The sequence below is a fragment of the Gymnogyps californianus genome, chromosome 2, assembly GCF_018139145.2.
Source record: "Gymnogyps californianus isolate 813 chromosome 2, ASM1813914v2, whole genome shotgun sequence".
NCBI lineage: Eukaryota > Metazoa > Chordata > Aves > Accipitriformes > Cathartidae > Gymnogyps > Gymnogyps californianus.
The window spans coordinates 82,830,586-82,845,307 of NC_059472.1; positions in this window are offsets into that span (position 1 = coordinate 82,830,586).

Sequence of the window (14,722 nt, forward strand, 5' to 3'; positions counted from 1 at the left end):
AGCAAGCTAACTAATGCTCCTGCCAGGAAAGTTCTTCACTTTTTTGTCTTGTTAATAGTGAAAAAGGATCAAAAGTATAAACAATGTGTATTGGCAAGATGTGAGAGGCAGCAACAAGTGCATTAATCTGAGCCTCAGGAGACCTTGTTTAAGTTCCTTGTTCCAATATGTATTTCCTGTATGTTTCTGGATGTGTCCTTTTGACCCAGATTCACTCAATATGTTTACTTCGGTAAATTCTGGGGAAACAAGCTAAAATTGGTCCTAGTTTCACTTGGGGTTTTGGTTTCATTACAAGACTGTCACACAGTTCTGGTTTCTGATTTCTAGCTGGACCTTAGGTAATACTCCACACCTCACTGAAATAGATTGTCAGTACAGCATAAGCAGCTATTCTGATAATTGTTGCAAATCACGGAAAAAAAAAAGTATATCAATAATCTTGTAAGGCACACCCTCTTGACACCAAACATGTTCAGAAAAAGAAAAACAAAACTCAAGAAACTTTCAAACCTTTTGTGGCTCATCTGTTATGGTTTGTATGTCAGTATTTTCACTGTGATTTTTTTTTCCACAGGGCTCCAACTTACCATTTGTTCTCTTGCCTCAGTTTTCCTTACAGCCCTTTTGATCTTAGTATTCAGAGCTCTTCACTTTTAGCCTGATGTAGGTAGATGAGAAGTGCATTGCTGTGTAAAGTAGTTGTATAGCCTGGGATTAAAATGCTCTGTTATGTGCCAGCAATGAACTTCATCTGCCCAAGATGCAAGGAAAGAGGAGAGAAACCATGACTGTGTTGAGGTTATAATTTCACGTTGGGATACACGTGCACCTGGTGTGAGAGGGCATTTCCCACAGCATTTCTGGCTGAGGGGCTATAGCAGAGAAACAATACGCTAACTGTAACTCTACTAGTAATTTTTGTCAGATGTCTCTTATAATTAGTTACACAGGAATAGATTATTCCCATTATAAAGAAATTAAGAGTGATTCTGCGCTATAAAAATACAGAGTGTTTCTGAAGCACAGTCTGTTGCAGGACTCTTCTGTGCATATGACACTTTCATGTGCCCTGCAGATGTCAAACACACAGTGGGCTCAGAATTCCTGTTGTTCTCTGGGTTTGGCTAAAGCCAGCCTGGAGATGCTGCAAAAAGAAATGATTTAAGATTGTGTTTGTAAGAGCTAGAAGCTGGTATGTGATCTGCAGCCAAACTGATCCAAATTCTTGTGCTGGGGCTGAATCCTCACACAGCAGGGACTGAGGAGAATATAAAACATGTTCAGATTTGTTGTATTTACAAAGAAATTGTGGGGAAAAGGTGGAAGTTCACTTTAAATCAGAGGCGAGGGCATGGGGAGAAAGCTTTGTGAAGTGGTACAGAAAGGGTCAGGCAAGAGAGCTCCAGCACCCTGTGGAATCAGGAGAGCAGCACAACAGATCACGCTATCAGCAGGAGGCAGCTCATAAGCCCCAGTAAAGATGGGAGAACACACATCACACCCCTGTTTCAGCCTGTGCCTGCTGGGAGGAGCCCTTCCCCTCCTCCTCAGAGCGGCTGCAGATCTGGCAGGACTGCGGGGAAGGAGCCCTGCTCCCTCCCACTCCGCTTCGCTGCCTCGGCTGTTGCGGTATCTCCGCTGCATTGGGGGTTTCGCAGGGCTGAGTTACCCAGATGCTATCTGTTTTGCAAAACGTTGAAGATAATTGCATTCATATATAAGTACACAGATAGATTTTGTGTATGCATTCGTGTGCGTGTGTGTGTGTGTAATATTTTAAGCTGTCTGGCACATTAATTTAGCCACCTGTCCTAGCCTCTTTCTGCTGCACAAATTAGATTGTCTCAAGGGAGCCCATGCAGCTGATTGGGTCTGCCTCGTTACTAAGGCAACCCTTCTCCTCTCCACTCTATGCTTTATAACTCAGATTCACCAGGCAAAAAATGGAAGGGGAAAAAAAAAAAATTGCTTCAGACCCTGGGGATACCAGTACTTAATAGATGCTCTTAGCAGATTTATTTATTCAGACAAGAATACAGCTTCTAAAAGTAGAAGAGTGTTGAAGCAAGCAAAGTCAAATATAATGGTACTGTATGAAGGGGATGATAAAGAGCAAATTAAAGGCTTGTACAAACACCGTATGAATCTTAAATTAGCTATGCTGTGTGTAGCTGATGTAAAGGTATCACGATTGGATATATCAGCAGTTGTCCCTTTGAAGGTCATCCCTGATTAGGAACAACGACAAAAACTCTTTATGCCAAAAAAGCCACAAATGTAGGGAGGAGTCCTCATGTCAGATTGGCTACAGCACAAACGATATTTTATGTTCATTTTTCAGATCAAAATTATTAGTTTGTTCCTGCTTCCTGCTTTTAGGTGATTTGTATTGACTGAATACACCACAGATGTGGTGTACATTTTATGCTGAAACAAGGCATGATTTCATCTTTGAAGAAGGGCTTCTTGATCTCATTAGTTCTTTGACAACAAATCCAGAAACATGCTAAGCAAAATAAAGGTGATTATACTCAAGGATGGATAACTGATTAAGGTAATCATATATGCAAATGGAAAGCAGGGATGGACCTTTAAGCATTATGTCCCAACCTTTCCCTCGAGGAGTTGTGTTCTCATGTGTGCATTTGTGTTTATGTTGGCACAGGCAATGTGCACTTAGCTATAGTCTATGATTTACATGTTTATCTCTTCATCTTGTGGCCAGTTCATTAATTGCAGATAATGGCCTCTGGAATTTTATGCTGAGGGGATTAAGCAGAGTGTTGTTTGGACATTCAAAAATCTATGTATAGATAGGATTGCAGTGAAGATTTTCCAAGGGGGTAGATTTGTTTATAGATGGATTTAGATACTTATATTTCAAGGAAAGGCTCATACACTGTAGCTGTTCACAAAAAAAAAAAAAAAAAGAAAAAAAGGTGAAGAAGTGCTCAAGGAAATACAAGTTAGATTTTGGGGGTAAGGGCTTGTTTTGCAGCCTATCAAATAGTCAAATCCATCCTCTGTTGCCAGATATGCTAGTATCACAGGCAACATCCAGCTCAAAGTAGAAGCCCTGACAAACCCACTGCATTTGATTTCAAGAGAAGGAAGATCATCTTTCTCACGAGTCGATATTCTGACCCTACTAAGTGTAGGTTGCCACTAATAGTGCCCACATCACAGTGCTTCAGAGTGACCACCCCTCCCTTACCATGTGCACTAGAAGCCAGTGAATAGGACAAATTATATGTACCTCCTAATTATTCCCTGAAAAGCAAGCTAATATTTTTATTTAGTTTGCAATAATGCAAGTGGTACTGATCATAAGAAATTCAAGTCTTGTTAAAACTTAGTCACAGAATTTGATGCAGTATCCTTTCCATGCTAGGCTGCACAGAGAAATGTCTTTTTACTTGTTCAGAAGACACTATGTGATAGTTTTAATAGGACCTTTCATTTCCAATGCAAGCCAAAGTAAATAAAATGTTAGTGGACTCAAACTACTCCATTAGTCTTCTCTCAAATTTCCACACATGTAAATTTGACTTCTGCTGCTCACTTCTGCTTTTACTTCTTTCAGTTTAAAGTGTTTTTTTTAAAGCACTAAGAAGAAAATAGTTTGATTGTAGGTGATATTCTGCAACTTGCCCAGTTTTTCCCAAATTTATCACAGTGTTAGGTTTTGTGGATTTCTTTTTCCTTGGCTCTAGCTCTGACAATTTGAGAGACTCAAACCTTGAACACAGTAACTGAAAGCTTGAGGTCTTTTGGCATGGGTGGAATTTTTTATCATCTTGAATTAGCTTGCTCATTCTATTTTTAAAAAGTTCATTTGTATATGGGAGGAGTATCTTCATTCAGGCAACTAACTATCGTTAGTGCTAACAGGTGAGGGAAAACAAATCTGAAACTGAATTTTAAAATGCCACTGCTTTGCATGAAGGATTATGAACCTATACTACTTGATATTTGTCTTGTTTTGGCTGGGATAGAGTTAATTTTCTTCACAGCAGCTAATATGAGGCCATGTTTTGGATTTGGGCTGAAAACAGTGTTGATAACACACGGATGTTCTCGTTATTGCTGAGCAGTGCTTACACAGAGTCAAGGCCTTTTCTGCTTCTCACACCACCCCACCAGCGAGGAGGCTGGGGGTGCACAAGAAGTTGGGAGGAGACACAGCTGGGACAGCTGACCCCAACTGACCAAAGGGATATTCCATACCATATGATGTCATGCTCAGCATATAAAGCTGGGGGAAGAAGGAGGAAGAGGGGGACGTTCGGAGTGATGGCAGTTGTCTTCCCAAGTAACTGTTCCACGTGATGGATCCCTGCTTTCCTGGAGATGGCTGAACACCTGCCTGCCGATGGGAAGTAGTGAAGGAATTCCTTGTTTGGCTTTGTTTGCATGCATGGCTTTTGCTTTCCCTATTAATCTGTCTTTATGCCAACCCACAAGTTTTCTCACTTTTACTCTTCCGATTCTCTCCCCCATCCCACCAGGGAGAAGTGAGCGAGCAGCTGTGTGGTGCTTAGTTGCTGGCTGGGGTTAAACCACAACATATTCCACAAGAACAGCTTGAAATTTAATGTTTTAATTGTCATTCTAGAATACCTAGATTTTGTTGATTAAAGCTGCATCTCATAGATGGTTTTAATAGTTAAACTGGTTGGTTACATCAGGGCAGAACAGACTTTATAATATAGCTGCCTTGTGACGTATGCTTCACTTGTGCCTGAGCAGAAGTCATTCTAGAAGATCCAATTGTTATCCACTCTAATTAACAGTTTAAGGCCATCTTCAACGGGTTATGACATTTCATTTCTAAATGTTATTCAGCATGAATATCATAATGCTGTTATCGTACATAGATTCATACACACTTTCAAATATCTGGGAAGACATTACTTTTGATAGCCTGGTATTGCACAGCATCTGTTAGCATATGTACATTCAATGTTGCACATGTTCTATAAAATATAGGATTTTCTGTATTATGCACTTAAATCCTATGTCCCTTATTAGAAGCAGATGGGATATTACTTTCTCCATCTTTTCCGGTCTTGCTGACTTCTGCTGCCTGTGTTACTCTTACTGTTCTGGTGGTGGACTGTGAGCTGTTGCTGTCCATCTCCCTTCCTGCCCCGTTCCTTACACCTTACTCACTATATAGTTGAATGAGTCCTTGAAGCACAAATGTGCATGCTGATCTGGTACCTAGGGATTCGCAGAGATCCTTGGCACCCTGAAACAGCAGTCTTCATTTCCTTTTCTCTTTGTCCTCCTGCTTCTTCTCACTGACTGGAGCTTCTGCTGCCTCTTTCTTTTCTCTTCCTCTCCTTCCTTCCCTACACATTTCATCAAATCCATCAAGCAGCTTTTCAGATCAACCATCTCATATAAGGCTGATGTCTTTGTGGCAGGTTTATTGTTTCAGTGTCATTTCTCAGGCACTATAGGTAGCTGTGCTTGCACTTTGCTCAACAACTATTCTGGCAGTCAAACTCCTTGCATAGCCTTTGCCAACCTCTATTAAAAAACAAACAAACAAACAAAACCAAATAAAAAGTTCTCTGCTTCTGCGGGGCAGTAGGAAGAGCCTAGTATTGGCACGAGTGTCAGATATATTATCTGGGTTTGTTTGGATTGGAATGAAGTTGGTGCTTTCAAGATCAGCAAGAACACAGGTCTGAGGAAAATGAATTCCCTTTGAAATTTCCAGTAAGCAGCTTTGGATTGTTGGAAATGAGAAATTATTTGCTTTCCAGCAGGGCTATGTTGTATTTGCTTACAGGATTAAGCACTCATTTCATGTTAAAATATAGAGTATTTAGGTGCTAGGTACCTTTTTCCTGAGATCTAGCATGCTTGCATTCCTGCAGCTAATGTAGCTGGCCTTTTCAGTATTCTACTGTCAGGAGAATTTGATTTGATTTGATTTTTTTTCCCTGTGAAATAACGTACAGTGCATAGGTCATCTTACTTTTTTTTTCCCACTTACTGACATATGCATTAATGAAAGGTGTAGGTGACTACAGCTATACTTTTTGCCTAATGAGGTAGTATATGTCAAATCTGTGTTTGCTGAGCTTCTAATTAACTGCGTCTCAGAAACTTGCCCTATCAACTTCAGAAGTGCCCTTACTACAGAGAATTTTTGTTTTAAGGCTGAATTTAAACTCTACTTCTGCTTTGAAAGTAGAGCAAAAAAAGCTTTAGAAAGTCACAGGTGACTGAAGTTCACTGTGGATTAGAAATTAGAGTCATGTGGTGGTAACTGTAATGATTGATGCTATTTTCCTAACAGGTACACCATCTATATATAATTTCTAGTCTGAAATCTTCATCAGGAGAAAAACTGGACAGCTCCTTTCAAGGAAGTATTGAAAGTGGACCACTGCCAGATATTTTGGGAGACTAAAGCAGTAAATGATGACTGTTAAGCATTTCCTCTGTGTATTCAGTAGAGGAGGATTTATGCACAACGCTAATGCAGTTTGTAAGAGGGATGTTTGTTACACAAATGTGTGTGTGTTACGCTATCTGTTAACCTGTCCGTGTCAGAAGAGGCTGTAAATCTGATTGTCTTTCTGATTCCTTGGCAAGTACATTTAACTGTGGATTAAATACTCCTATTACTTTGCAAAGTGCAGATTGCTAGTGCAAGTCTGAAGGAGAGCTGGAACAGTTGAGCGATAGGTGTGCAGTGCTTATGAAGGTGATTCAACAGAGCAGTGTGGAAGACTTCCCTGTGGTATCTGTGGCTCCACAAAGGTGGGGAGGAGTAAGACAAGCAACCTGAATCAGTGAAGAAGTGTCTCCCGGGAGGCTGTGGTTGGAGGATGGTAGCAGGAAGCAGGTCCCACTGAGACACTGTGTGATCCTGGGAGATATATACAGGGAAACAATAGGCAGGAGAAAACTTTAACCTCTGTAGACAGTGTTGCTTGGAGAGATACCAAACCACAAAGTCCAGTTTTAGTGTCCACATTTTACAAGAGGTATCAGATGACTGACAGATCTTAGAGAGAACTTCAGAAACAACTTAAACGTTACATGTAGTGTGTCAAAGACCTCAGTCATCTTAACTTAGTCACAAGAGGATGTGAAGGTTGAGTTAGGTTAAAAAGCTTGGACTAAGCTTGGAGATTCAGCTCTGAAAGCCAGAAAGGAACTATGTATCTGGAAACCGAAAACAGTTATTAAAATGAGCACAAATAGGTAACAGCATGATTAATTTCCACTCAGAACAACTATTCTATCTCTTAATTTCATCAGGGCACGGTTTTGAAGAGAAGTCTGTGCTTTAGTCATTTATATATTATCAGGCTCAGTGTAGTGCAAAGCGATATGTGTTGGCCTGCTATATAGAAAAGAGCAAGTTAGATATATTGTTCCTTTCAGACTTTCCATTCAATGAATACAAATTCCTTTCCATAAGGGTAAACTGAAAATCTTCATTTTCTGTGGTAATGAAGATGCAAATTATGCAAGTTCCAATTCCAGTGATCTTAAATGAAATTCAGTTTAGCATTAGCAAGTCTGTGATTTTTATCAGAGAATTAATGAGTAACCTTGCAGAAATCACTCTTTTTCAGAGAGTACTTGTATTGGGTTTCTGTGGCAAGGTTTTGGTAGCAGGGGGGCTACAGCAGTGGCTTCTGTGAGAAGATGCCAGAAGCTTCCCCTATGCCCAACAGAGCCAGTGCCAGCCGGCTCCAAGATGGACCCGCTGCTGGCCAAGCCCGAGCCCATCAGCAACAGTGGTAGCGCCTCTGTGATAACGTATTTAAGAAGGGGGAAAAAACTGCGCAACAAACTGCAGCCAGAGAGAGGAGTGAGAAGATGTGAGAGAAACAACTCTGCAGACACCAAGGTCAGTGAAGAAGGAGGGGGAGGAGGTGCTCCAGGCGCCGGAGCAGAGATTCCCCTGCAGCCCGTGGGGAAGACCATGGTGAGGCAGGCTGTCCCCCTGCAGCCCATGGAGGTGAATGGTGGAGCAGATATCCACCTGCAGCCCCTGGAGGACCCCATGCTGGAGCAGGTGAATGCGCCCGAAGGAGGCTGTGACCCTGTGGGAAGCCTGCGCTGGAGCAGGTTCCTGGCAGGACCTGTGGACCCGTGGAGAGAGGAGCCCACGCCGGAGCAGGTTTGCTGGCAGGACTTGTGAAGAACTGCAGCCTGTGGTAAGGACTCACGTTGGAGAAGCTCGTGGAGGACTGTCTCCCATGGGAGGGACCTCTTGCTGGAGGAAGGGAAGAGTGTGAGGAAGAAGGAGTGGCAGAGACAACGTGTGATGAACTGACCGCAACCTCCATTCCCCATCCCCCTGTGCTGCTCAGGGGAAGGAGGTAGAGAATTTGGGAGTGAAGTTGAGCCTGGGAAGAAAGGAGGGGTGGGGGGGAAGGTGTTTTAAAATTTAGTTTTTATTTCTCATTATCCTACTCTGATTTGATTGGTAATAAATTAAACTAATTTTCCCAAGTCGAGTCTGTTTTGCCTGTGACAGTAATTGCTGAGTGATCTCTCCCTGTCCTTATCTCGACCCACGAGCCTTTCGTTATATTTTTTCTCCCCTGTCCAGCTGAGGAGGGGAGTGATAGAGCGGCTTTGGTGGGCACCTGGTATCCAGCCAGGGTCAACCCACCACAGTACTGTGTGCCCCAAGGAATAAAAAGATGCCTCAAATGTCAGAAGCCCTTTTCCTCCTGCACACTGTTTTTATGTAGCAGTTCATGTAGTTCTGTCTTATGTAAAATGTCTATTTTTTTATCAGAGGCATTTACTGTTTAGCAACACAGAAGTGTAGAGACAGGGGCAGAGCCCCCGGCTCAGAGTCCAGTTACTTGCTGTTATATCGTTCCCATAATGTGATCAAACACTACCTTGAAAGGTATTTGTCATGTTGCTTGCTCCTCCACCCCACTCCAACCCTATGGGGAAACTGTTGTACAGCTTTGTTGTTCTGTTATCTAGAAACTATCTAATTCCCAGTCAGTTTGCAACCATTTCTTTTTGTGTCAACATAGTCTTTTAACTTCTCTCTTCCGTGTGCTTAATCACTTGATACATCTATAGAGACCAATCAAAGCCCTGTCAGCCTTTAAGCCTGGCCTATAAAATGGTTTATCCACTCTTGTAAACATACCCTTTTCCTGAATAACCTGAATACTTCTTCAGGTCTATGGGCAATCAGAAGCGCACACAACACAGCTGGGTCTTAGTAATGTCTAGTATACTTTCATAAATATTCATCTAAGTCTACTGGGAAATACCTCATCTAATTTGTGCTAAGGTGCTGAGATGACATTTTACTCTCTACTGGCCATGTTACAGTCATCCTTGAATTTATGTTCTTCAGATCTTATTAGCTGATGACCTCCAGCTGACAAGTTCCCATAACCACTGCATGACGTGGCATTTGGTATAATTAAGTGCATCCTATTTCCTATCCCACTCTTGCTAAGGTAAGCTCCTTTCTTTTTGTCACCTACTAATTTCAGTAGCAAAATCTTGCTTTAAAAATCTAGGTGAAGAGTAAAATTATTAATGAAGCTTGGGTTGTGGCACTGTAAAAATGTGAAGACTTCTGTGAGCAGGACTGAACTGTGTGCTGAAGCCATCCAGAGAGACATTCTCACCACCTTTGCTACCTGCATTCACCTTGCAGCACCTTCTTCCTGGTAAAGCTGAATGTCTTTGTTGGTAAACTCAGTAATGTTCTTTCAGAAGCTGCTGATGTGGTTTCTCCCTTCACGCAGGTCCTTGTCTACCTTATAAATCTTATCTGTCCCGCAATCCATGGTTAATAGCTGATTCTTTCCCCTACACTGAAGTGTTAAAACCCTTAACAAAGTTCAAATGAAATCTTAACCTCCTTTATTTTATCTAAAGATTGGTTATTTTATCAGACGCGCTTGCATGCGCTAGCATGCTTCATCATATTGTCAATGCCATAAAATGCTGTTTTTCTTCAAAACTTGCTTTAAACCTTACATAATAGGGAAGCTACTTCAGTTGTCTTGTAGTTGTAAGATTATTATGCTTAACACTTTGGGGGGGCTTTACCAAAATGTAGGAAGCTTTGCTTAACCAAGTCCTACAGTGCTGCTTCCCCTTCCCCATTTAATGGGTCATTAAAAATTCTGGTTTCCCAATTTGCAGGAATATGTACTAGTTCTTCCAAGAATTCTAGAAAAAAGATTTTCATATCCATCTGTCTCAATTTTAGCACAGAAAACTTCTCAGCTTTGTTTCCACATCAGCTTTGATAATTCCCATGTTGAGGCATATGTTCCCACAAACAATTTTATTTGTGCCTCAGGTTCAGAATAGCTCTTGTTTAAAAGCTGAGGTAAAATGTTCGCTTACAGTCATTCATATATTGTCTTTAACTTCATTCTCACTGCATAATGACCTGTCTTCCCCTCCACCTTCTTAATTCATGTTAATTATGGCCATTTTGCTAATTGTTTTTAATATTCTTAGCATGATTTAGTTCAGGCTAACTTCTACTGATTCATACTTTTCTCCTGTACTTTTTGACTTCCAGGGTAGAAGTATTATTATTCACCGTTTCTCTGTATTTTTGCGTACTTTTTGCATGGTAGTTATTCATCTGGTATTCAGCTCCTCCTTGAATAGTTTTTCATTCTTTTTGTTGGCAACTTCCAGAAAAATGTTTGTACTTTCTATTTGAAGAATGTAAAGCCTGAAGTTTAAATCCGTGAACTCTTCAGTCCCTTTAATTTCTCAGTGTGCTTTTTCCCAATAAAGTAAATTGAGTTACAGGCACAATTAATTTTTTTCATGATTCCATTTAAGGCGAAGGACATTCAGTTCATGATCACTGGATCCATAATTATATTTCTATGTCTGGCTCTTTTAAAACATACTGTTTCCTTAATTTATTTTTTATAAACTTAAAATAGCTTCATTGTTGTTTGTTACTATTATCACACTGATGCTACTTGTCTTCTCTAGTTTTGCAAAACCAGTTTCTTAACCTCATGTAGTTCTTGATATTATTTACATTGTCAGCTCTACCCTATATTCGTTTGACCACAGATTCTAGACTAGACATCATCTACTATTCCAGAAGAATGGATCCATGGTGTTACTACTTAGTGCTTTAGTTTACAATATCATTATCACAATGCTGTTTCCATTGCCATCACTTTTTATATATTTTTTCCTGAATTCCATGTAGTTTTCATCAGTTTGAGCCTAGTCTCATATACTATTCTGACACATCTCTTTCAGCCCTGCAGTACTGCATACTCATGAGACATGTACATATTTCTAGTCATTCCCTTTTATGGCTGCACTGGTATATCAACATTATAATTTGGCTTTGACATCATCCAAATTTTTAAGTGGATTAAGCACAGTATTTCATTGCCTATATAACTGACTATAGACACTTTAAAATGCTTTTCAAAGAAACATAAATGTATTATGGGAAAGTGGTCTTGCTTTGCCAAAGCCATTACTTCGAGTTACATCAAATTCATTTTTTCATCTTGTTATCAAAAGAAGATGTGGAAAAATTCTCTGTACTGTATAATATATCTGTACTGTATCTAACTGAGTCGAGTTTGATGTCTCAGATATAGTCAAGAATATTTTTTCTAACAAACTAGGAAACATCTCTTTCCTAGTCTTCAGAAGCACAGGGCCAAAGTCAGACAGTGACGTGTTCATCAGGAGAGTAAATGGTCCCATTTACTGCCTAAAGCTTGTCCTTGGCTACAGAACTCTTGTCCACAGAAGGTATGAATGGACTTAGACCTTGGATGAGAAATAAATGCAAAGACTGTCTTTGACTGGGCTTTCTCTAAATTTCTGTCATCTTTTTGGCCTATTTTTCAGAGGTATTTAAACATTACTTTGGGGTTTTTTTGGATCAGAGTGGTGTTTGGATGCTACTGTTCAATATAAACACTGAGAGACAAAACAATGGACACAGACCATAATTTAGTATTGATACACTGTAAGAGTTAGGCAGAGTGATTTAATTAAATTCTAATGGAAACGTACTTAACCTTTTTTATTAACCAGAAATTTATGCACGAAATGCAAAGACAAAGGCAGTTTGCATCAAACACTGACTTCTTTTAACTAAAGAGCCATGGAGAGATTGATTGCATTTGCTTAAGAGGAAGCAGTGCTGAAAATGTCTTAATTCAAGTGGCTTCCATTTAATTGTCAAGTGGCTCCAGAAAAGGAATGACTAGCTGAGCATAAATGAGGCTCCTGCAATCCCCGTGTGCTACAATAATTGTTCCTAAGAAACCTTTGTTTCTGCTTCTTCCCAAGGACCCATGTTTGTAACTTCAGTGTGCAGGAGATTCACATATTGCAAGTAAATTGAGCTTATTGGTTTGATGTCTAAATATCCATATCCATATCAAGAGAGAGAGAAACAGAGAGATTTATAAGCGTATCCTTATCCAGCACTCCCTTGACCACAGAGGGAGAATATTTCAGCTGCACAAGGTTGTTATCTTTCTCAGAAGTCCAGCATAAGCTTACCTGTCAGGCACATTTTCTTTCATTGGCCACAGTTACTAAGGAAACCACCTCTTCTGTGTGAGGGCATCGTAGGTGCCTCTTTTGGGGGCCTGAATCTGGGAATGCAGCCAGACTCAACTTGCAAATTGAAGACTGCACTGCAGCTTACTTAACCCTTGATGTGACCAGAGATCTATTATGTAATACGATTAGATACTGCACAAGGGAAGCTGCTGAAGGACGAGTTCTTCAGCGAGAGAGTGCCAAGAAAAGCTCCTTCCTTCCCAGCTCTGAAAGAGTGGTTAGCAATGCAAGCCACAACCTATGGGACACTGGGAAGAGACTGATTTAAGTCCACTTGGAAAATCTCCGATACTGCAGCTATAAAGTAGTGCAAAAAGTATAAAATGTTAATCATAAAAGGTATCAGGACAGTAATTGTAATAAAAATCCTCATCCTTGTTGAAGTTATATATATGACATGAGATGAGCTGACAAGTTCAGGAATATGATTATATATGAGCTTGAACTATCTCTGGTTTCTTCATTCAAATCATGTCGCTGACCTACAAGCTCCAGTGATTCAAAATGGGGTGACTTAAGAGATCACTGTTGCTGCTGTACATAGCCATTGATTTAAAATGCCTCTGTCCTCACATGAGCAGAAAGACACTCATGATTCTAGTGAAATGCATCCTTTAAGAACTACAGAAGTATGTACTGATGTGTAATCTAGTACACTCTTAATAAAAACATGTTAAATATTAAGTATAGAAAATTTGCATCTGTGAATACCTGAAACACTGACATCGCTGTCTAAAAGGTACTGAGCTAACAACAATATTAATGAATTAGTCGACAGGTAGTTCTGAGGACCTTGCAGCAGAACTCAGACTTTGCCTTAATGAGCTCCATGGGGGTGACCAATGTGGGCTGTGGGCTACAAATATTATTGGTACTGGTAGAGGCGAAGGTTGGGCTTAGAGATAGGGTGTACTAATCTGAGATCCTTCTCAGGAGTGCCAGAGTTAGCTCCCTTTGCCTTACTATATGACTTCGGAGACAAAGTCCACAAACGTTTTTGGACTCCAACTCTCATACAGGTATGGAGCTTCTCACACATTTCAGTGGAAGTTCAATGCTCAGTAGCTTTGTGGAACTGGCACTTAGTCCTTTCTGCTTTTTTCCTCACCTTACAGGGAGGCCAAAGAAGGATTTATCACTTCTAATTAATGTAGATAGTTAATGCCTGTTTTGGTAATGGTGTTTTGTTAGAATCCAACAAATTCCTGATCTTCTTAATATCTAGTTGGCTAAAATACAAATTATTCTAGCTTTACTTTGCTTCAGATTTCTGAAAGGCACAAGACAGAGACACATGGCGCTTGCCATATTCTTAAATAAATGTGGGAAGTTAGGAAAAGTCTTTTGGGATCAATGATCAAAATAGGTAGGTATAGACAGTACTGGGATTTATTGCAGTTATGAAATGGGAAGGAATGATGGCATATTTAGCTCTTAAGCTAACCTGAGCCTTGTAAATGTTCACACTGGTACTTAAACAATAATCAAAATGGGACTTAGTCCTCAGCAAGTCAAAGCTCTCAATGGTTAGCATATGTGCAGTCCCTTTGAGGAACCCGCAACATCTGTTTATATGTATGATTAAAAATAAATATACATTAAATCCTTTTCTCCTACCTTCTCTCTAATTAGACGGTAACTCTCGAGGGAAGGGATTGACTCTTTTGTGTGCTCATACAGTGACTAGCACAATAGGTCACTGATCTCAGCTGTGGCCTCTCTCTTTGCCGCAGCGCAATGGTAGTCTTCATGAAAATGAGTATTTCAGACTGACCTTTCAGCATAAAAGGAAAAGAATTTTAATGACTGTAAGCAGATTATATGTTTACATTCTCCTCCCTTCTGTATTTAAAACCTGCAGTATTTAATATGCTAGCTATTTCTAAAACATATTATATGCCTTACATTTAAGGAGCAGCAGACAGAGCATGCTGGTAGACTGCTGGACTGAAATTCCTCTTTGGGCTCTGAATTTCCCTACCACTTTCAGATGTAAAATCCAGCTGTAATAGTCTCATCTGATTCAAGAAAAAAGATAGCTGAATGAGCTGCACAGCCAGATGGTCACTGTTTACTTAGATCTTTCCTTCATTCCCCGTGGCTAGGAGATTTACAA